This window comes from Rattus norvegicus, chromosome 1 (genome assembly GCF_021556685.1).
Source record: "Rattus norvegicus strain SHRSP/BbbUtx chromosome 1, alternate assembly SHRSP_T2T, whole genome shotgun sequence".
Classification (NCBI taxonomy): domain Eukaryota; kingdom Metazoa; phylum Chordata; class Mammalia; order Rodentia; family Muridae; genus Rattus; species Rattus norvegicus.
Genome location: NC_141534.1, coordinates 271,996,266 through 272,017,699, shown reverse-complemented (window position 1 = coordinate 272,017,699; position 21,434 = coordinate 271,996,266). Strand labels below are relative to the sequence as shown.

The 21,434-nt window shown below is 48.9% G+C and overlaps 1 long non-coding RNA gene and 1 other non-coding gene across 2 annotated transcripts in view; one reads left to right on the top strand and one right to left on the bottom strand.

Annotated features, from left to right (window-relative positions):
* Nucleotides 1-8,208, top strand: part of Emx2os (Emx2 opposite strand/antisense RNA) — a 57,196-nt gene extending 48,988 nt beyond the window's left edge. The window contains 1 exon segment of the transcript NR_176829.1: nt 6,561-8,208. This is a non-coding gene — a non-coding RNA (Emx2 opposite strand/antisense RNA).
* Nucleotides 1-19,448, bottom strand: part of LOC120100068 (uncharacterized) — a 54,937-nt gene extending 35,489 nt beyond the window's left edge. The window contains exons 1-3 of the long non-coding RNA XR_015648361.1: nt 19,236-19,448; nt 12,820-12,949; nt 9,639-9,732 (exon numbers count right to left, since the gene is read on the bottom strand). This is a non-coding gene — a long non-coding RNA (uncharacterized LOC120100068). The remainder of the gene's footprint in view (nt 1-9,638; nt 9,733-12,819; nt 12,950-19,235) is intronic.
* Between the last annotated feature and the right edge of the window lie 1,986 nt (nt 19,449-21,434).

Genomic DNA, 21,434 nt, shown 5'->3' with positions numbered 1-21,434 from the left:
AAGCCCGGCCGGCGATGAGGGGCAGAGAAGGAACTTAAGAAGGCAGGAAGAGACAGACCTGAACTGCCTTTGAGGCTTGCCCCATTGGTCAGCTACTGGATATGTGTTTTCCAACTCCTAAGAGCTGGACTTTGCTTCAGGGATGACCCAGCCTGAGCATCTTGCTGTACTTGATGACATACATGCCTTCCCCAGGTCTTGTGGAACAGTAAGCAATGGTTTCCTAAGCCGGACTGACTGAGACCCTGCCCCTAGCCCAGGTCAGCGTTGCAGACCTGTGGGACACTGAAGTAGTAAGGCATCAGAAGATGCCTTGTTTGGTGACACTTTTGTATGCCTCCAAATTAACAAAACCACAGCAGGTATGAGTCATTTAGTTCCGCAGCTTGGTGATAATGACCCATGCTTTGGCCTTGTACTCACATGGCTGCTTAGAGAGCTTTGTCTCCATCTCCTACCTCAGCCTACCCCCCACTTCCCCCCAAGAAAAAGCAGGGTGCATCTTCCTCTCTATTGAAGGCTGCCCACTAGTACAAGTATAGAGGATGGCTTACCCTCCCAAGCTACCATGGTCCTGGACCTGAAGACCCAGGAATAAATGTCATCCATTAATTCACCTAATCACTCAGTCAGTCCTCACTCCAGTAAGAGCGTGATCTACAAGAACACAGTGTCTATATTAGGAAAAGCAGTGCAGGTGTTGCTGATGGAGATAGGAGCCTGGCCCTCCAAGCCTACCATGTATAGCTACTGTGCTGAGAACCTTCAGGGGTAACTTCCTCAGCTCTCACAACAGTTGGAGGGACAGGCTGACAAACCCCACTGCAGAGATGAAGCCACTGAACAGAGGGCAAACAATGACTCCAGGGACACCAGGGAGCAAGGGAGCTGGGCTAGGTGACCAGCAGGCTGTTTGCTTATGATGGGTCTCAGTGCCTGCTCTGGTCACCTTCATTCCCTGTAGGAGAGCTCCTAGGACCAGTGAGGCAAGTGCTGAGTTTGGGATGAGAGAGGTATCTTCATTAATCTTGAGCTACATGACAAAGCATCTGATAAGGCAACTTAAGGAAGGAAGGAAGGGTTCGTTTGGCCCTCAGGGTGAAGATGCAGTCCATCATGGAGCAGGCATTAGGACAGCAGCAGCTTTGAGGCACTGGCCATGTTATATCCACAGTCAGGGAGTGGAATGAGTGAGTGCTGGTGTCCAGCTCTCTCCCTTGTATTAAATTCAGGATCCCAGAGTTCGAGATGGAGCTGCCCACATTCAAGGTGGGTCTTCTGTGCTGTGTTAAACACTCGTGGAAACGCTGTCCTGGGCACGTGCAGAAATGTGCTTCTATACTAATCCTAAGTTCCATCAAGTTGACAGTGGGGATTAATATTAACAGAAGGTTCATTGGATGAAGGGGGTGATGTTGGCCACAGAAGCATCAGTCATCCTAAGTTGACCTGACCAGACAGCCCTGAAGCACAGGCTGGTTGAATCTCTCCCTGGGGGTAAACTTGACTGGACTTTATCTTGTTGAGAAAAGGCAGTATCTCCCACTTCTGGTACTCCCTGTCTACAACACACACTTTTCTGATGGCTTCAGGCTTTGAGCATATTGACATTGTGAATCAAATGAGCCCATCTAGCATTCTCTCCTGTGGACCTACTATGTTCGTTCACCTTATATAACTCTAAAGACAACTCTATTTCCCTAAACCTGGACTACGAAGGAGCCCCCACTCTGGGGTTCAGAATCCCTGTCAATTTATAAAGCCCAGAATGGCTCTGTGTGGTCACTCCCCTTGACATCTGAAGCACACAGGAGTGTTTGAGATGGTCTCAGTGTAGACGGTTAAAGATTTATTCTACCAGGAGGTTGGGTACTCTACATCCCTCAGGGCAAAGGCCAGGGCTACCTGTCTGATGTGCAGGAAGTGACCTGTGTAGCTTATTCACTCACACCAGGCATGGCTTTGGCTTGCTATTCCTGCCCACATCAGCTGCCCAGTGTATGCTGGGCCCTTGTGGGGGCCATCACTCTTTTTCCATGTTCAAGTCACCATATCCCCTCCACTGTTAACCACACCAGATGGGGGAGCTTCTGCTGGGCTGTATGTGGGTCCAAGAGCTAACTGTTCTGTGCTCCAGAATGAAGCTCACGTAGGAGAAAGCTTACACACCAAACAGGCTGAGGAATTATGCACCTAGGAGAGTCTGTGCTAAGGAGTCCCAGAGAAAGGAATTGCAGAGTAGGGAATACAGAGGGCTTTCCAGAGGAAGTAAGACTTCTGGCCTTGTTAAGGGTCGGCATATTATGGTTTGGCTCAAGGCTCAGAGGGATAAAGTACCTCAGAGCAAACTAACTCAGAAGCAAGGTCATAACAGACATGCTTAGGTGAGACAAAGTTGGAATGAAAGTAGTAAGGAGGCAAACGCAATAGGATTGGACCTCTAAAGGGTGACAGGTGCACACTCGCACAGGGAGAAAGCATCAGGAGGCAGAGATAGGCAGTGCTTCTGCATGCCAATAAATGCCGGATGCTGCCAGAGACTGGGAGTGGGCAAGGGACCCATTCTCCTTCACCAGCAGATTCTGTAAAAGGAAGGAGTCTTGCTGACCTCAGCCTCATCCTTCAAAACTCCAACCCAAGCTTAAATACCTAGATACCTAGTTTGTAACACTGTCCCAGAAACCCTAGCAAATGACACAGCCCAAAAGCACAGCAGGGGACTGATGTGACACCCAGGAGGAAAGCCTGCTTCTGGCTCTGCTGGTTGGTGAAATTGGTAGACACTGAGTCCCTACTCCCAGCATAGTCAGCAAACATGAGGACCTGAGTTCAGTCCCTGATCCAGGCTTAATGATCTGCACTTGTAATCCCAGTGCTGGGGAGGTAGAAACAGGCAGATCCTTGGGGCTCACTAGCCACCCAGCCTAGCTTAATTGGTAAGCCCCAAGTCCCAGTGAGAGACACTGTCTCCAAAGGGAACAAACTACAGTAAGGTTAATGGCTTACTGGGCTTCTGAGGAATAGCATCCAAGACTTGGCTTCCAAATGTTCCCACGTAAGTGTACTTGCGAACGCGCGCGCGCGCACACACACACACACACACACACACACACACACACACACACACACAGAATGTGGAAAGAGATGCAGAAACCAGATACAGAGCCATGGCCAGGGAGGTGGGTAGTCATGGATTTCTAAGCTGTAGAACTAGGCCATCGTCCATCTCTTTGCCTACAAGCCCTCATGACCAGGCAAAGAAGAAATCGAAGGGGAAACCTTGGCCACATCCCCATCAGCCTCCCTGGCCCAGGTCTCCTCCTTGCCAGCTGGCCAGACTCCCCACCACATACCTGGCTGGGAGTCAGTAGGAAAACAGTGTATGTTTGTCAGGTCCTGCACTAAAGGGCAGTAGATCAATGCTAAGCTAATAAATTAGAGAGAAATTGGATTTGTTGGTTCACAGTGTATAGAATTATGGAATCTAGTGTGAGCTTGGGGTCTTTCCAATGGCCCAGGGCCCTATTAGGAGAAAGTACAATTCTAGGTTGAATTGTGTCCCTCTGAGTTGAGGCTCTCGGCCACAGGACTTGGTCTCATTGCTAAGAGGGTTTGGACAGGCATAATCAAGCAGACCAAGCACTCCAGATCAGAGGCCTGTAACCCAATGACCAGGGTCCTCATAACACGGGGGTGGATTGTACAGGAACACACCACGTGGAGAAGGAAAAGCATATGCCCTAGGGAACCAGGAGCGACAGCAATCTATCTGCAAGCCAATGGGTGCTAGAGCTCGCTCAGCACCATCAAAAGTTGGAGGGGGTGAAGAAGCCTTTCTCATGCCCTCAGCAGGAGCATGGCCTCGCCAACACCTGTCAGAATGGGATGGAATACAGTGCTGTCATTTCCAACTCCTGGCTTACAGGGTCTGGGGAGGGGCCGTAGGCCAGTGGTTGGGAGAGTCTCTCAGTCCACTTGAGGCACCAGCCTTTTGCTCCCTTCTGCCTTTGTCTTCTGTTCACCTCTTCCCTGCAGAAAAGTGACTCTTTGTCCCAGCATTCTGGCCTTATACAGGTCAGCTGCACTGGATCCCACCCTTGTCCCCGCACTAAGCCTGCTTCTTACCCACCCCTAACGCATGTTGTCTCCCAGCTCTATTACTTTAACCCATCCTCCTACCTGACTTTTGCCAAGGGCTCTCCCTCAATCACCACTTTAGACCTGTGTCACATCCTACAAGTAGGGGTTCAGTTCAGCACCTGTGATTATTTTGCTCACCTAGGAAACTTGGTGAGATCATGTCTCAAAATAAGAAGTAAAGAGAAGCTCAGTGGTAGAGCCCTTAACCAGCATGTGCACAGCCCGAAGTCCAACTCCTAATTCATAAAACAAAAATTAAAAAAATGACTACACACTCTCCAGCTTTCCCTGAAGCTAGGTGCAGCTTTGTAATGGATTCTAGGCAATGAAATGCAAGCAGAAGCAAGTTACAGAGAACTTCAAAAGGGGATCACAAAGAGAAGGGGCACCCAGTTCTTCCCCATATGTGCCTGGAACTGCATATGTGACCAGAGATCTTTAGGCAGCCATATTGGACCGGTGAGCTACTGCCTCTGAGGGGTGACTTTGAAGTTACTTTGAACTCTACATTTATCTTGATTGGGTTCACCTAAAAGAGAAAACTAAATTCTATCTCATATTGTTTAAACCATGTGTTCTTCTTGGAAACTTTTGTTTCTTGACTGCCATGGGTCCCTCTTCTACATCAGCAGAAATGTCATAAAACTCTTCATCTACAACATAAATCTTAGAAGGTGCAAAGCCCTTGGCCAGGGCTACAGCATGAACCAAGCAGTACCTTGTAAGTAGCCCTTTGCATGAGGTATGGTCTTGTAACTACTGCTGGAAACCCTACCCAGAGAACACTTCAATATGTGTGGGTGGGGGGAGTTGTGGGGGGTGATCTTGCCAGCTTGCATACTTGTACAAGAGAGCTATGCCCTCCACACTGAAGTCTCCCAACCGAGTTTTGTCTGGTTGTGGCTACGTTCACTCACACCTCCCACCCCATGCCTTAGCTGTCTCCATTCCCCAGCATCCTGCCTGCTCATGAACTCTTAACTATTGAAATCCTAGAAGCCACAGTGTGTATCCTACTTACTCAACCTGGGGCCATGCCTACTCAATGCTGACCATCAGTAGACCCACAAGAGATCACAATGCTACCATACAAAGAGGACCTTACATCTGACTTTTTTTTTTCCTCTCTGTAAAATGCATCTATCTAAAATGTAAAGGTGTGACAAGTTTAGTCTGCAGCTCCTTTGGTAGAGGGTTTGTCTAGTATGCAGGAAGACCTGGGGTCAAGCCCAAGTACTGTACAAATAGGTGGGCACACGCTTGTCATCCTAGTACTACACAGGCGTAAGTAGAAAGGCTACAGTCCAAGGCTGGCCTGAACTAGGAGACCCTATTTCAAGATGGGGGAGGGGCAGAGTTTGGGAACACATCCCAATCCAAGCTACCCAAGGAAGTCACCTCTGTGATTGGTTTGGGGAGAGCAGCTAATGCAAGTGGCAGGCACACATTGAGACAGTGTTTGAGTTAGATAGATGCCTTTGGTCTTCAACCGTCTCCAGTCTCCACTCTTTGCTCATCACCTTCACTACCCATCACCCCACAAGCAGTGTAAAGAGTGGAATTCCAAGTCTGAACCCAGCTCTGGTCCACCTATATAAGTGACTTCAGATGCCTGTCTGTCACGGGTCTCACGCCCCTCCTCTAGAACGGGAGGCCTTGGCCTTAAGACAGCGCCCTTTGCAGATCTACACCCGTGGAAACCACTGTGGAACAAGGGTGGTGGGATCCTCAGCCCTGCCATGGGACCGAGAAAGCATACTTTCCACCCCACAAGTCCTCAGGCGATCACCCCACTAGGCAGGCCCACATGAGCTTCCTGTCTGTTTCTATCAAAGAAGCCAAGGGCTCCATGCTCTTCCATGAGCACAGTAATTTTCCATCATATTCAAGAGCTGCCTCTACTCCATGATACTCAGGCAGGCTCCCAACCCCTCACCTCACCTAGTATGTATCTTAAAACATTTAAGAAGCATAGACTTATTCCATCTCCATCACTCCAAGCAGAAGTCACAGGTTAAGCGCTTACCTATGCCACCAGCTCCTAGGGTGGGCCCACCTTCCAATTAAGGGAAACATTTGAGGAAGCCACTCTTATAATGGTATCTGGAGCCCTGTGAAGCTCTTACCCAGACAGGGCTCGGCTTTGCTCACACTGGGCAGTGCTCTCCAGGAAGACTCCATGAGCCGGGTGCTATGATCCCTGAGGAAGAATCCACTCTAAAGCAACGAGAGGCAGGCTTTTGTGCTTTGGAAGCTGTTAGGGTTCAGAGAAAGAGTTAACCAGAGTCCCTTAGGTTCCCCACGTCCTGTAGACTGCAGAAGACAGTTGTAGGTGGGAAATCTGAGTGTCTGAGAATCTGTGGGCCAGGGCAGATTCCTGAAGATCAGTTTCCCCTGGTCTGAGAAATGACTGTGTTTAGCCAACAGGGAACGAGCTGTCGTTGGTTATCAGTGGCTGGACTGATGAGCGGCTGAGTGTCCTGCAAACCTCTCTCTTCGTGTGCACCATGCATGTAAGGAGGATGGAGACATGAGATGCAGAGCTTCGGGGAACTGGGGAATGAATAGACATTCACCTATCAGCTCCCTAGCCCTCCAGACAAAACTATAGTATATATCATCTTAAAGCTTGCTTTTCAAAAATCTGATGATGCATCCTGGCTATTGTCTTACTCGACAATACGACAACGGGGCAATACACAACCACGAGTTAGTGTATGCGACACAAGCTGGACTCAGTGGGGAAAGGAGAAGAAAAAAAAAATCTTAAAGTTGGGTAGGAAGCAACAGGTGGGCTGAAAGAGTGGAAAAGGGGGAACTGAGGGGGCAAATATGGTCAAAAAATGTTGTGTGGACTTCTCAAAGAATTAAAAGAACGCCCCCACGTGTTTGCCGCCAGTCCAGAGGGTCGACACCCTCACCCATGATTACATGGATCCTCACATCGTACATGCTTCCGAAAGACTGAGGCGGAAGAACTAGCTCTGATTTGTAGATCTTCAGACACCAACTGAATACCCCGTGGTTGCTACTGCTCTGTTTCAAAACGAAGGTGGAGTCTCTGGTGAAGAGGATGTGGACCAAGGGATGAGATCACGGCACTGGGAAGTTGTGCGTGATGGGAAAAGTCGTGGCCTGTAAGAAACCACAGAAAGACTGAGGTCTGCAGAGAAAAGGGCCGGCGAGGAGGCACACTGTGTTCCCTGAAGCCTGATGATTGGGCCCACAGCTGCCCACACTCAGGCACCAATGAGAGCACGGCTTCTGGCCCTGGGTGGTGAAACTTTCTGAAAGATTCCTGAGCTTCTAGCTAGGAGTGGCCATTCGAAAGCAGCTTTGTTGGCAGCGAAGCCTGGAAAGTCATATCCCTCCCGCCCAGTGACGCTCTCCACAGATCCTACATGAGCGGCGGCAGCGGCCAGTTTTTAATAAGGCTTATTTAAAAACAAAAAACAAATCAGCTTATTTTTCAGTGTGAAATGGGTTGTGTGCGTTCGGCCCTAATCCCTGCGGTCAGCCAGCATTCTGCCACTACACCAGCTGTCCAGGTCCCCACAGACTGCCTCACTGAGGGTTATGTCCTCTGTCTGAAGACAAAAAGAAAAAAAAAAAAAGGCAGAAACCCACTAACGCATTCAGTGCGGTGAAAACTTAATCCCAGATATAATTCTCACTCGAATGAGGAACGTGAACTGGCTGAAGACGGAACTCAGCAAACACTGCTTCTGAATTGAGGTCACCATTCCCTTAATGCCCCATCGCTGCTTCTGCAAGGGATTTGCACCACATAGCAGGTCAAAGCATGTTGATGGGTTTTCCTTACTGGGTTTGTGGGTCCCTCTTGGTAAGTAAACCCAGTGGGGAGGAGTGTGCCTTGTGCCCCATACATGCCAACAGATCTTCCAGGACACTCGGGTATCAAGACTACAGGCACATAGGTGTTAAAAATGGAGCCTCTGAAGCCCTGACACCTTGGAGAGCCCCTTATGCAGGGACTCCTTCTCCAACAGGATGAATGACTCTTATCTCTCTGGAACCTGAATCCAAATAAAGTCTTCCTTCTATAAATGCTCTTGATCATGACATTTTACCACAGCAATAGAAAAGCAACTGACCCAGGAGGCACCCCTTGTACTCCAAGAAGTGCCTTGCAATTGATGGGCCCACCCCCAGTAGGGAAGATCAACTGCTCTTCTCAGGCTACCGATTTAAATAATTATCTGCCAAGAAACAATGGCAGAGACACACCCAGCAGGAGTTTACCTTGGGCTTGTGTTGTGTCCAGGGCCAGGAGATGGAGTTCTCCAAGAAATGATGATGTGAAGGGTAGCCAGCTCTGTGGAGCCAGCAGAGCCCAGAACCACAAATAGGCATGACATTGGACAGTAGTCTCACTTCCAACACTGTCTCCAGCTCTAAAGGCCCCTTGAGACAGGGCTGTGTTTTCTTTGACCATCCCCACAGCTGAATTCACTCTCATAGCTTTCTTAATTAAGGCTAGCAATTAGTCAAGAAGAAAGAATAAAATTTTGTAGAAATCTTCTCTATCACGTTCCAGATAACCACACACACACACATATTATCTCACTTAACAGAGGCAGCAGAGCCTGCCTTTCATTAACCACAATTACACATGGTGGGTACCACAGTCCAGATAACTGTTTTTATGCCTTGTGATTTAATCACTCTAAGTGTTAACAATTTAATTGGAACCTCCTCCGAAGACAGGAGCCATTATCCTTCTCATCTCATAAGACAATCAGATAAGACATTCAGAAGTACAGCGTCTTCCTCAGTACCATAGCCACAAGAGTAAGAGCCTCTTTGGAATTAACCACTAGCTCCTCCCATGAGGGAATCCTTTCTGTGGGGTACCCTAGATTTGGGGTTATATACCGGGCACACAGGAGCTCCCCTGAGCCAGGTAAAATAGATTTGCTTTGGATTGAGAAACTACACAACAGCCTTCCCTCCTGGATCCCTCTGGAACCCCATGTTCTATCGGTTAGGAACGTTGAATTTCCTGGGATAAAAGGACAGGAAATGGGCAGCAACCCAAGATAAGGCTTAGGAGAGGTAGAAGCTGTGTGGGCAGGAATCAGAAGGCCTGACTTCAGGGGATGGAGGTCAAAGGAGACACTGCCTGAGGAGTCTTCATCCTTCTACACCCTACAGGCTGCCATATGTTAAAACCCCTTTAATGATCTGGACTCTGTGTCTCACCTTGCAGCAGATTCCAGGACTCTGTCTCTCAACTTGAAGCAGATTCCAGCGTCCTAGCAGACCCCCATCCTAACCTCCTCCTCAAGCAGGCCTTAGGCCTCCCTTTCCCCTGAGGAAAGAGCTGAGCTCCCTGAGCTCTCCTGCCCAGAACAACTGTGGCATTTCAATTCCGGATTTAATTCTATGGGTTGATCTGGGAGCCACGAGGACATGGATTAGCAGCCCTGACACTGAGCTTCTAGTCCTTGGAATAAGCAACCTAAATTATCACTCACCAAACCCAGATAGGCTCTGTAGGTTTCTTCCCATGACTCAGGTGAAGCTCTCAGGCAACGGCCATTTTACCCCTTCAGGGATACTTTGGTGAGCCTAGAGAATCATGGGGAGGCAACAAAAGTAGGAGAGGAAATATGGGGGAGGCAGGGAGGGAGGGAAAAAAGAAAAAAGGGAGGGAGGGAAGGAGAGAGAGCAAGAGAGAATTAGCATTACCTCACACTATTAAAGGCTGAAAAACATCCATGGAGAGTTGGCTGGAGCCCAGGGCGATCAGTGCTACCCCATCCAGTTACCAGTGACCTCATATCTTAGTTTGTTTTTAACTGCTGTGATAAAGACCATGACCAAAAGCATCTTGGGAAGGAGAGGTTATATTTGGCTTACCCATCCTGATCACAGTGTTCTATGAGGGAAGCTAAGGCAGGGAGGGTCTCAAGGAACCTAGACAGGAGCCTGGAGGCAGGAACTAAAGCAGAAGCCATGGAGGAATGCTACTTACTGGCTTACTCCCCTTGGCTTGCTCAGTTCGCCTTCTTACACTACCCACGACCACCTGCCTCGGAGGTGGGCACCATCCACAGTGACCTGGGCTCTCCCACATCAATTGTTAATCCAGAAAATGTTCCCACAGGCCAATCTTACAGAGGCATTTCCTCAGAAACAGAGGTTCCCTCTGCTCAGACGAGTTTAGCCAAACACTCAACCACAGCACCAGCTACAGACCAGGAGAGCCACAGAACAAAAATCCAGAATGCCGCCCCCCAAATCCCAAGATTCCAAAACAGACAGTAAGCCCAGCAACAAGCTTGCCTCTTGTCTTCCAGAGAGCTAACCTTTCAGATCTAACTCGTCCTGCAAGCGGCTGGAACAGGCCAAGCCACACGAAGAAAGCCACCTGCTTTACTCTGATCTCATTACAAATCTTAGCGAAACATAAGCAGAGAAACACCCAGAGTGCAGTTTAATCACTTATGTGGGCATTTACTGGCCCAGTCAGTTGGAACATAAAGTCAACCATCGTTGCAGGACTCGGGCTGGGAAGAGGGACACAGCATGAAAATACTTCAGTTCTATGTCACAGAAGGGCCACACGATGGCCAGACAAAAGCCTGAAGCTCATGAGGGTGCAGGAGCAGGCGGCTGAGTTAGTACAGCAGTGAGGAGACCCTGGGAAGGCCTGTGGGCAGAGGCGGGAGTTAGGGCACACACCAAGGACAGACAGCCCAGCTGTGAGTCAGTGGTTAGTACACCCATCAGCACAGTGAAAAGACTGTAATCTTTTGTTCTCTATGCCAGTGAAGATGCTTGTTATGGTTCCGTCTGAACTATCTCCCCCACGGGCCCTCTTCCACTGTAGTGTGAGAAGCCGAAGCCATGTGGTTCTGCTGAACGCTACCCTACTTTCCTCTCTGTGATGGGCTAAAACATCCCTTACGTTGCTTTATCGGGGTGGTTTGTCAGAGCGGTTTTTAAAAACAACAAGAATATTAATCACCGGGGTTGGGAATTTAGCTCAGCGGTAGAGCGCTTGCCTAGCGAGCGCAAGGCCCTGGGTTCGGTCCCCAGCTCCGAAAAAAAGAAAAAAAAAAAAAAAAAAAGAATATTAATCACCCCAATGCTTCTTTGAGACAGACATTATAGATGCCCCATTCATGGAGTGCTTGGACCTCTTAGCAACTCATACATGGAGTATTTTTGGGGGGAACCCCCTGTGCGAGGATGGCCACAAATGCTCCCAGAGCCATTCTTCTTTTTCCATATTTTTATTATTTTTTTCTTTTATTGGATATTTTTATTTACATTTTAAATGTTATCCCGTTCCCTGGTTTCCCCTCTAGAAACCCCCTATCCCATCACCCCTTCCCCTGCTTCTATGACAGTGCTCCCTCACCCACCCACCCACCCACCCACTCCCTCCCACATCCCTGCCCTGACACTCTCCTACACTGGTGCATCCAGCCTTGACAGGACCAAGGGCCTCCCCTCCCATTGATTCCTGACAAGGCTATCCTCTGCTATATATGCGGCTGGGGCCATAGGTCCATCCCTGTGTACTCTTGGGATGGTGATCTAGTCCCTGGGAGCTCTGGGTAGTCTAGTTGGTTGATATTGTTGTTCTTATGGGGTTGCAAACCCCTTCTGCTACTTCAGTCCTTTCTCTAACTCCTCCATTGGGAACCCCGTTCTCAGTTCAATGGTTGGCTGCAAGCATCTGCTTCTGTATTTGTCAGGCTCTGGCAGGGCCTCTCAGGAGACAGCTATATCAGACTTCCCAGAACCATTCTTATCATAGTAATGCTCTAATTCTTTGGAATTTGGTTTTCTGTTGCAGCTATAGCTGCCTGGCACCATTCCTGGGAACATGGTCTTCGTATAGGAAACACCTGTCATCGTGCCTGCTGTCCTGCCCTACCATGTGCGGTCACCTACACTGTTGGCGTAGCTGGCAGCTGTGGAGTCATCTACACTGTTGGCATGGTTGGCAGTGGTGCCATTGCTTTCACTGTCTATCAAACTCTCATCCTCTGTGGACTTCTCTGACCTGACCACCTCTTCCGGGCTGCTGGGGATAGGAAGATGGTGCTCTTGGCTGGGGACAGGGGAACGGTGCTCTTGGCTATTTACAGTCTTGTTAACTCACACTTTCTGCCATCTGGTGTGAGAGATTTCAATGTTTTAATGAGACACTGGCAATAATTTTTTAGTTGCTGATAAGCCTGCCTGAGTCACAGAGACCAAGGGGGCACAGGAAGGGTCTGGAAAGAGAAATTCAAAGTAAGTAGCTTTCTTTATACAACCTCAAGGGCCCGCTATGGAGCTCTAGAAAGACCTGGGAAGAGAAGAGAAACTGGGAGAAGAGCTATGCTTTAAACATATAGACTCTATATTCTTAAGTACCTGGTGCCAGGAATTAAGGGCAGATCACTGGAGAAAGAAGGAAGGAAGGAAGGAAGGAAGGAAGGAAGGAAGGAAGGAAGGAAGGAAGGAAAAGGAAAGGAAAGAAAAGGAAGGAAAGGAAGGAAGGGAGAGGGTAGGAAGGGAGGGGAAGGAGGGAGGGGGAGGGGAGGGAGGGGGAAAGATAGGGAGACATGCTGCATGCACTTCAGCCATGTGGAAGACATTCATATTTCTTTCCGCATTCTTCAAATTTTCCAAAAACATCTTTAAGGATTGTCATACCTCACATTTCACGGAGACCAGTGTCATTGAACAGGTATGTGTTTGTCTCTTCATTCACCCAACAGATGAAGGTGTAGAGGCTGACTCAAAAAGACAAAGATCCTGTCTTCATGGGACCCAGCAAGGCTGCCTTGAAAGAAATGCTCACAGGTCACCGTAAAACTCAAGGGAAGGACAAAAGAGACTGCAACGTGAGATCAGCATCTCATTACTAAGCTGTGGTACAGAGCTCCCCAATGTCCCCTTCATGGTCTAGTGCTGCACAGCATCAATCATATCTCAGGCAATGAACACCATTCATATTTACTGCTGCACTGTTCATAATAGTTGAGATCTGGGGCTAGCCCAGGGGTTCATTACCAGATGAAAGAAGAAAGAAAATGCAGAATGTTTGCATGATGACTGTACTGGCTGGTTTTGTGTGTCAACTCAACACAAGCTGGAATTATCACAGAGCCTTCCTTGAGGAAATGCCTCCATGAGACCCAGCTGTAAGGCATTTTCTCAACTAGCGATCAAGGGGAAGGGCCCAGCTTATTGTGGGTGATGCCATCCCTGGGCTGGTGGTGCTGGGTTCTATAAGAAAGCAAGTTGAGCAATCCAAGGGAAGCAAGCCAGAAACATCCTTTCATGGCCTCTGCATCAGCTCCAAGTTCCTGCCCTGTGTGAGTTCCTGTCTTGACTTCCTTTGGTGATGATCAACAATGTAGAAGTATAAGCTGAACAAACCCTTTTCTCGCCAGCTTGCTTCTTGGTCATGGCGTTTTTTGCAGGAATAGAAACCCTGATTAAGACGATGAGACTTTGCTCATCTGCAACAAAGAACGAGATCGAAACATTTGTGGGAAAATTAATGGAGCTGGAGATCATTACGCTAGAGAAATAAAAGCCCAGAAGATATCACATTATCTCTCACAGGCAGAATCTAGATTTAAATCTATTTCTGCATATGCACACACGTGTATATATGCATATGCACACCCAAATGTAGGACAAGGACATAGAAAGACTTCTGTGAGAGAGAAGGGTACTGTGGGAGAGGAAGGAGAGCACTTAGATCAGGAACAAGTTGGTGACATTTCATGAGTGCTGAGTGAGACCTGGAATCTACTATTATCTGGAATGAGCCTGAAGCAGATATTCTGCATAAATTTCAAGGGCTGAGCAGCAATCATGGAACCCTTTTGCTGGTATTCTGTCTAAGCTCCACCTCCACGGCTACCTGGCAACAGCCAGGTATGCTCCACCCCAGAGTTGCCTGGCAACAGCCAGCTGTGCCTGACTATAAAGGGGGCTGCTTGCCCCCTCCTCTCTCTCTCTTACTTCTCTTGCTCTCTCTTGCTCTTCCTCTTCTCGTTCCCTCTTTGTCCCTGTCCCTTCTCTCCCCATCCCCCGCCTTCCCCTACACGTGCTCATGATAGGCCTTTCCTCTCTTCTTCTCCTCTTCTTCTCTCATTAAACCTTTCCACATGGTACCATGTTGGCTTGGTATGTTCTGTCCAGGCATGTGCCAAGATTTAAACCCTAACATCTTTTCTAAGTATCAGCTGTGAGTCAGAAACCGAATGGTGGTTTTGAATGAGTCACACCTTCTGTAATTGATAGTATTTGTCCCAATTCCTACCCTTAACATGTCCTGCTTGTGGACTGAACACACTTTTCTCTCTCTGCCAGTAGGCTCAGCCTTGAGACCTGATATAGCCAATAGGATATAAGTAATAAAGCAACCTGAGGGCTTGAAATGTGCTTCAGCAGTCACTGGCCTTGATGCTCTTCTGTGTCTCGTCATTACTGTGGGAAATGTCCTGGAGACAGCTGCTGCCACACTGTCCTGAGCCTGTATGAAACTCAACAAGTGGACTTGAGCCCACCCGACCCGCAGCTTGAAGCTACAGACTGTAGCTTCAGAAACACTCAAAATGTCATTCATTACTGTACGCCACTGTGACAGGACGGGCACTTGTTACACAGCCATTCCTGACCAACATAATTTAAAGCGTCACCATTCAGACAGGCAGGCATTCTTGTCTCCCATCTGACAGCTATAGACTCTGAGGTTTACATCCCGGCCTGCATCATGAAATTAGTAAGTGGCGTAGTTGGGATTTAAGTCTAGTACACTCTGCAACTAATATCCTAACTGTGGGTTTTATTGCTGCTCCAGAAAACCCACACAATGATGCACAGATGTGTGTTGTGTAAATTTGGATGTGACATCACAACTGTCCCCCAGCTCTCAGAGCCTCTCAGATGTACAGACCCAACCAGCCCTGTCGGGAACTTCCCAATGACGCCCTTTGCCTTCCTGCCTGGGAGCTTTCAGTCCTTAGTTTACAGCATCTCAGCAGCTTTTACTATGTTACAACTAGATGAAAACTAAGAGTGAACCTTTTTACTAACTATGCTACAACTAGATGGAAACCAAGAGTGAACCTTTTTACTATGTTACAACTAGATAAAAATCAAGAGTGAACCTTTTTACTAACTATTCTACAACTAGGTGGAAACCAAGAGTGAACCTTTTTACTATGTTACAACTAGATGAAAATCAAGAGTGACGCTTATCATAAAACATTGGTGCATGCTGGGAAAGGGGAAAAGACAGTGAAAGAAGCAGACTGTGTTTTAGAAGCAAGAGTCCTGAAGAGGAAAGGATGTGCTTATTGTTGGCTGCAAGGGGCTGACACAGTATCCTGATTCCAGCAAGAGGTTGGAGGTGGGCACTTAGATTTCCTGGGCAATGAGCAGTGATCTGATCTGGGTGAGTCAGGTATGGAACTGGAGACCAATAAATGCTCGGGGCCTGACCACTTCGCACCCCTGTGCACTAAGCCATAATCCAAAGGAATTGGGCAAGTTCAAGGCTCCTCTGAGGTTTTTCTCCCCAGCTTTCCCAAAACATGCTTCCTATCTTTTCTTCAGCCTGGGAGGAACATGAGGTGAGCTGGCAGCAGGGATAGCCAGCAGGAAGGGATACCCCATGTCCTTGATGCCCCAGACAGCAGAAGGGATTGCCCCAAGTAGAATTACTTATTGACTATGCCCAGTTAGGCAGGAGAGCCACTCACTGCTATTCTATCTCAACCTGCTGCAAACCTAGATAGATGAAGGACTGCAGTACTGGGTGGCACTTAGAAATGGGTCACAGCTAGTGAAGTTGGGGGAGGTCGGGGTTTTGTGGAGGCCGTGTATGGGGAAATAGCAGCCAGAGGAAAGGAATTTGGGTTGAACTATTTTGGATCCAGGCCTGGACTCTTCTCTGTTCATGAACTAAAGCTAGGAGGGCCTTGAATTCTTTTCCTTTCTTTATTTTCTTTCTCTCCTCCAAGCTCCCTGGGGAGGCGAGGGGGACAGGACATCCCATACTCTTGGTGTGTTAGGCTCTCTCAGGTGTCTGCAGACATCTGCTTCTCACACCGTAAGTGCTTAAAAAGGAAAGACAAGGAAAATTAAGGACAAGTGTGGTTCACCCGACCTCAGCCTGATGCTTCCCCAGTGCCAGTTCTGCCCAGGGTGGGTCGCCTCTCCCAGATCAGGCAGCTGGGTCACAGCTTTGCTATGTGTTTGTTTCTGAGCAGCCTGACTTCAGCAGTGACTAAGCTTGGAAGCTGTAAAGCTTAGTGATAAACCTGTCAGTGGGGCTGTGGGCTATGCCAGGATGCTAACCCTAGGTGTCTTCTTCAGCAGGGTTGAACCCCTGGGTTCCACTCTTCCCAGCACCCAAGCAATTATGCCTGGAGTGGGCTGGAAGTCAGGTGCCTCCCAAGGTCCTCCTGTGCAGCTGCAGCTGTTCTAGGTCGGAGAAGAGCCAGTCTGTTCTTTGACTCTGTCCTTTAGTCACAGAGAGCTGACAGCAGGGATCAATGTAGGGACACCAGCCAGACAAACAGAGTTGCAAGACAGTCATCACTGTTACTAGTCCACATGGCCTTGGGCACCTGAACTACACCTCAGCTTAGAGTCTGAAAAGCCAGGACTATGATTCTTAAGGACAAAAGGACACCATGAGCATTTCCTGGTGGTGAGGGTGGACCCAGACGGAGTCCTATCAGATGAATGTAGCACAAGCAAGTACTGGGAAAGGGAGCGATTTTCCTCAGTTTACTACCCTTCTCCTTTTCTTTCACCCCTCATCTCCTTCCTCCTCAACAGCTCTCCCTTTTTCTCCTCCCTCTTCCTCTTCCTCCCCCTCCTCTCTTTCCCTCTTTTACATGTCCCCTCCCTCCTTCAATCCGCCCTCTCTGCCTTAAATCTCCCCTCCTTCTTCCTCTTTCTCTCCCCTCCCTCTGTTCTCTTCAAACACTTGGATCCAGAGATAACTCCAAACCAGCCTCTGATGAGTCAAGCCAGACTTCCCCATCCCCTGGAGGAAAGAGTGGTGACCCAAGGTGACCGAGAGGGGACAGGTCCAGCTACTGACGGCAAAACCAGACACAGTTTCCCAGTACACAAGCGCTGTCTTTGTCCTGGTAATCCCGCTAATGTGGCTCTTCCCTCTTCAAGGTTGAAGTCACCCTGAGTTCCAGGCAGGCTCCAGCCTCCAGACATAAGACCCTCTGGGAGTCTTGGAATGAGGAAAGGGGAGTCTCTGAAGGAAAACCTGATAGAGGGGGGAGTCCAGGAAGATGGAACTGGCCTGGGCTCCAGATCAATGCCTTGTCCAGGAGCGCCCAAAGTGTTTGCTAAAAATTCAAGTTCCAGGCCAGGCAAGAGAAGTGCCATGGAAGCCTGAGACAGGATCTGGGGGTATACATTTGGCCCTCCCCATGTGCCCTGCTTGCCCTTACCACATAGCTCCAGGAAGAAAGCCGGAGCATAGACCACTTGACGAAAACAAACCAATCCCAGACTGGAAGAAGTGATTGTATTTCATGGTTCTTCACCCATAAACTCCCACTCCCTCCTTCTGTTGGGTGGGTCTGAAACAAAGTGTTCAAAGGCTGAGGTGGGTGAAGGGTAGAGATGTTTGCAGCTCTTTCCCCGCCCAGCTCAATATCAGAACTCGGTCAAGGGGAGGCTTGTGGCTCTTGCCAGATCATCTGCATACAATAAGCACATAAATCAATCACCACCAATTTATATCCTGCCCTGGTCCACCCATTGCTGCGGAGGCTGGAGGCTGGTCTGAGCTTCAAGCAAGGTTAGGGTGGGGCAGAAAAATTGGGCACCTGGGTGACTGTGGTCCTGAAGCTGCCACCTATCCTGCTCAGGGCGACCTGTGTCCACAGACACAGCAAGACAGCATTAGCTTCCAACTGGCACTCAGAAGTAGAGACTAGGTATTCCCAACATAGTTCAAAAAAATAAGACTGCAGGTGCTGGAGAGGTGGCACAATGGGGAAGAACACTGGCCACTCTTGCAGAGGACCAGGGTTCAATTCCCAGCAACAACATGACAGCTCACAACTGTCTGTGACTCCAGTTCCAGGGGATCTGACACCCTCATAAGACATACATGTAGGCAAAAACATATAGTGGGGATAGCTCTCCCTGAAATTGTCTTTCAGCTGCATGAGGAAGCCCTGGCCAGGCTGCTCTGCCCCTGTCCCTCCCACTCAGTTTCCTGACTTCCTTTCTCCCCTCCTTCATGGCTTCCAAATCCTCAAGGAATATGAGATTTTTCAGCCTTACTTACCCACAGACCCTGATTTGGCTCTGGACACTGCTCCTGATTCTTGGGCTCCACATACATGTTAGTACCTGTTAGAATTACAAGCTGACGGGAGGAAGTGGGTATGCAGATATTCTAGGTAGCAGGAGAGAACTCAACCTTGTGGATTTTAAAACCTGGGAAATTCCTCTCAGAGATGGCCCCTCAGGTGTAGCTAGGATCTTCACTTGGGCACAGAAAAGAATTCTAGAACCAGCCAATGTGGAGCAGAGTTGGAGTTTACTGGTTCTGGAATTCTTTTACTTTGTTTAGTTCAAGAAAGAAATCATGAAGAGGCAAGAAGCACCATTGCCCTGGAGTTAAGAGGACAGAGTCTGAGGGACGTACGTGCCCTCTGAGGAAATGAAGAAGAGAGATTAGAACAAATAGTCTGAGGTGTTCACTGTCACTAACCCCAGAGGCCACCGAGGACCTGGCATTCTGCCCTTGGACCACTTTTTTTTTTTTTTTTTAAAGAAGTTGCTGGTAAGAACAAGGTATAGAGGATGCTCCTCCCAGGAGAGCCTGCTTCCTCCTGTTAACAAATGGAAACCTCGGTGGACATTGGGCTTTTTAAAATCAGGCCTTAATTTCAGCTGTTCTGCCTTAGGGTTCTCATTTGGAAGCTGGAATAATGTTAAAATGGCCCCAAGGAACTTTGCAACTAGCAGTTGAAAAGCTATTCTCAAAGGAGCCACTTTCTCACCATCTACACTGTTAGGAACCAGCCATCCCCATGTATAGCCCAGGCTAGCCTCCAACTTACCATCCTCCTGCCTCTGCTTCCAAAGTACTGGAGTCACAGGTATGCACCAACGAGCTTTCAGTGAGGTCTTGCTATTCTACCCAGGCTGGCCTTGAACTTGTAATGCTCCTGCCTCCACCTCCAGAGTGCAGGGATCCCAGATCCCAAGAGTGTGCCACTGTGGCAGGCCTAGCAAGCCCTCTTCTACTCCTCCAGGCTGGAGCAGCCCCTACTGGATCAGAGCTGGTGGCCCACCAAGCTCTAAACACTGGCCCCACAGAGCCCAGCACTGGCTCTGACTTCATTTTCCCTTGGACCTGGGTGGCAACCCTCCAGCACAGTCCTCTCTGAGACCTGTGGAATACTCTGGGCTCTCTGACTTTCATGCAATCTCCCTCCCTCTCCTCACTACCTTCTTCTTACTGTGCCAGCCCATATATATTTAGCTCTTTTAATCTCGTCTCATAAATCATTGCTGCGTGTCAAGTCCCTGCAGTGCCGCCAAAGCATATCTAAAACACTTCCCTTCTGGCCGGTGCATCAAGGTCCAGCCCGTCAGAGCTGCCTCTCATCGGGACAGCTGACAAGGAGACTGCCAGGAACAGTGTTGGCACAGGCTGCAGCACCCCAGCCCCCTGCTTTGAGAGCGCTTGAAATAGCAGGAGAAGATTCTGGAGGTTACTGAACTCACAGATCCTGGAGGTCGTTGACTTCATAGCCCTTTGGTCAAGTGTCACCTGGTGGCTCTGGTTCCAGCATCTAAGTGAAGATCAGCTTTGTTTGCTGAGGATACTGGCCAAGTTCCTTAAATCCTCTGAGCCTCGACATCCTGAGCTAAAAGACGGGAGTGGACTTTGCATTGTCAAGCAGTTCCAAGAGTTAAATGAGATAATATTCGTATTAATGCAATGCTCAGCACAGTGCCCCGTGCTTTGCAAATGTTCGGCAGTGCTTAGCTTATTCTAGTGGCTCTCCCGGTGGCTTAGCCACTCTTTTCATCATCTTTATTAGCAAGGCCACATTGTGTTTGTTTGTTTGTTTGATTACGGATGCAAGACACCCCAGTTAAAAAAAAAAAAAAAACAATGAAAAGTTTTTCCGCCTTCTTGTCAAGCCAGAAGTCATCATGCAACATGGTTCCTGCTGAGGGGGTGTCAGTTGGAGTCTAGAAAGCTTTTCAAAGGGAGCGGATCCAACTGCTGTGGCCAACCCACGTCTCTTTCTTCCCTCCCTTTGCTCATCTAGAGTGAGCACGTGACGTCTGGAGCTTCGGGAGCCATTCCAAACCGTGTCCAATCTGAGGTCTGTAGTCATGGCCTCAGGGTGACTGGACAGAAGAGAAAGGGAGGAAGCCTCTGCTCCAGGTTGCCCCGCCAACCCTGGACTACCTGCCTTTGGAATCCTTGTTGGCAAATAAATGAATAAATACCACCACCACCACCACCACCACCACCACCACCACCACCACCATCACCACCATCACCACCATCACCACCACCACCACCACCACCACCACCCTGCTGCAATCCATGTAAGGCTTCACTTGTCAGGTTCTTATTGCTAGCAGTCTTTCTGGGGGACTATCAACCCCAGATAGAACTAAGTAAGATGGGGAGGCACTTGGCAAACAGAGTTCTGCATGAGCAGCAGGGGTGGGGGTGGGGGTCTAGGATGGTCAGGACAGGAGTGAAGAGCTTGTTGTCTCTCCCAACCCCCTTCCACTCACTTGGGCAGTCTAACGTAATGTATTCTAGTGGAGAGGTGACCTAGTTAGTTTTTGTTTCACGAACAGATTCTAAGCAAAAGGATGGATGGATGAATGAATGAATATTTAGGAAAAGAGCCATTCCTGTGCAACCCCCCTCTTTTTCCAGATGAGTGATCTGACGCCCCAGAAGTGGCTTGCCTCCTGCTCTCAGCCAGGCCCAGACAACAGGAGCCAGGGCTGCTGACCATCCCCTGGCCACTGTCAAGCACCGGAACAACCACAAAAAACAGACCCGGCAGACGCAAAGAGCTTCCTCTTGCTGCCCAAGTGCCCAAGCCAGCAGCTCTGGGAGAGACGTTGGCTGCAGGAGGGCAGGCCCCTCCAGTGAGATTAATGAGGCTAGGCATGCTCCTTCAGGGCCTTCTGTGCCAGCCTGCCCTACTGCTGGGACGGAGCTGGGCCCACTTCCTCTTCTGGCTCCACAGCAATTCATTAATTGCTTGTTTGTTTAT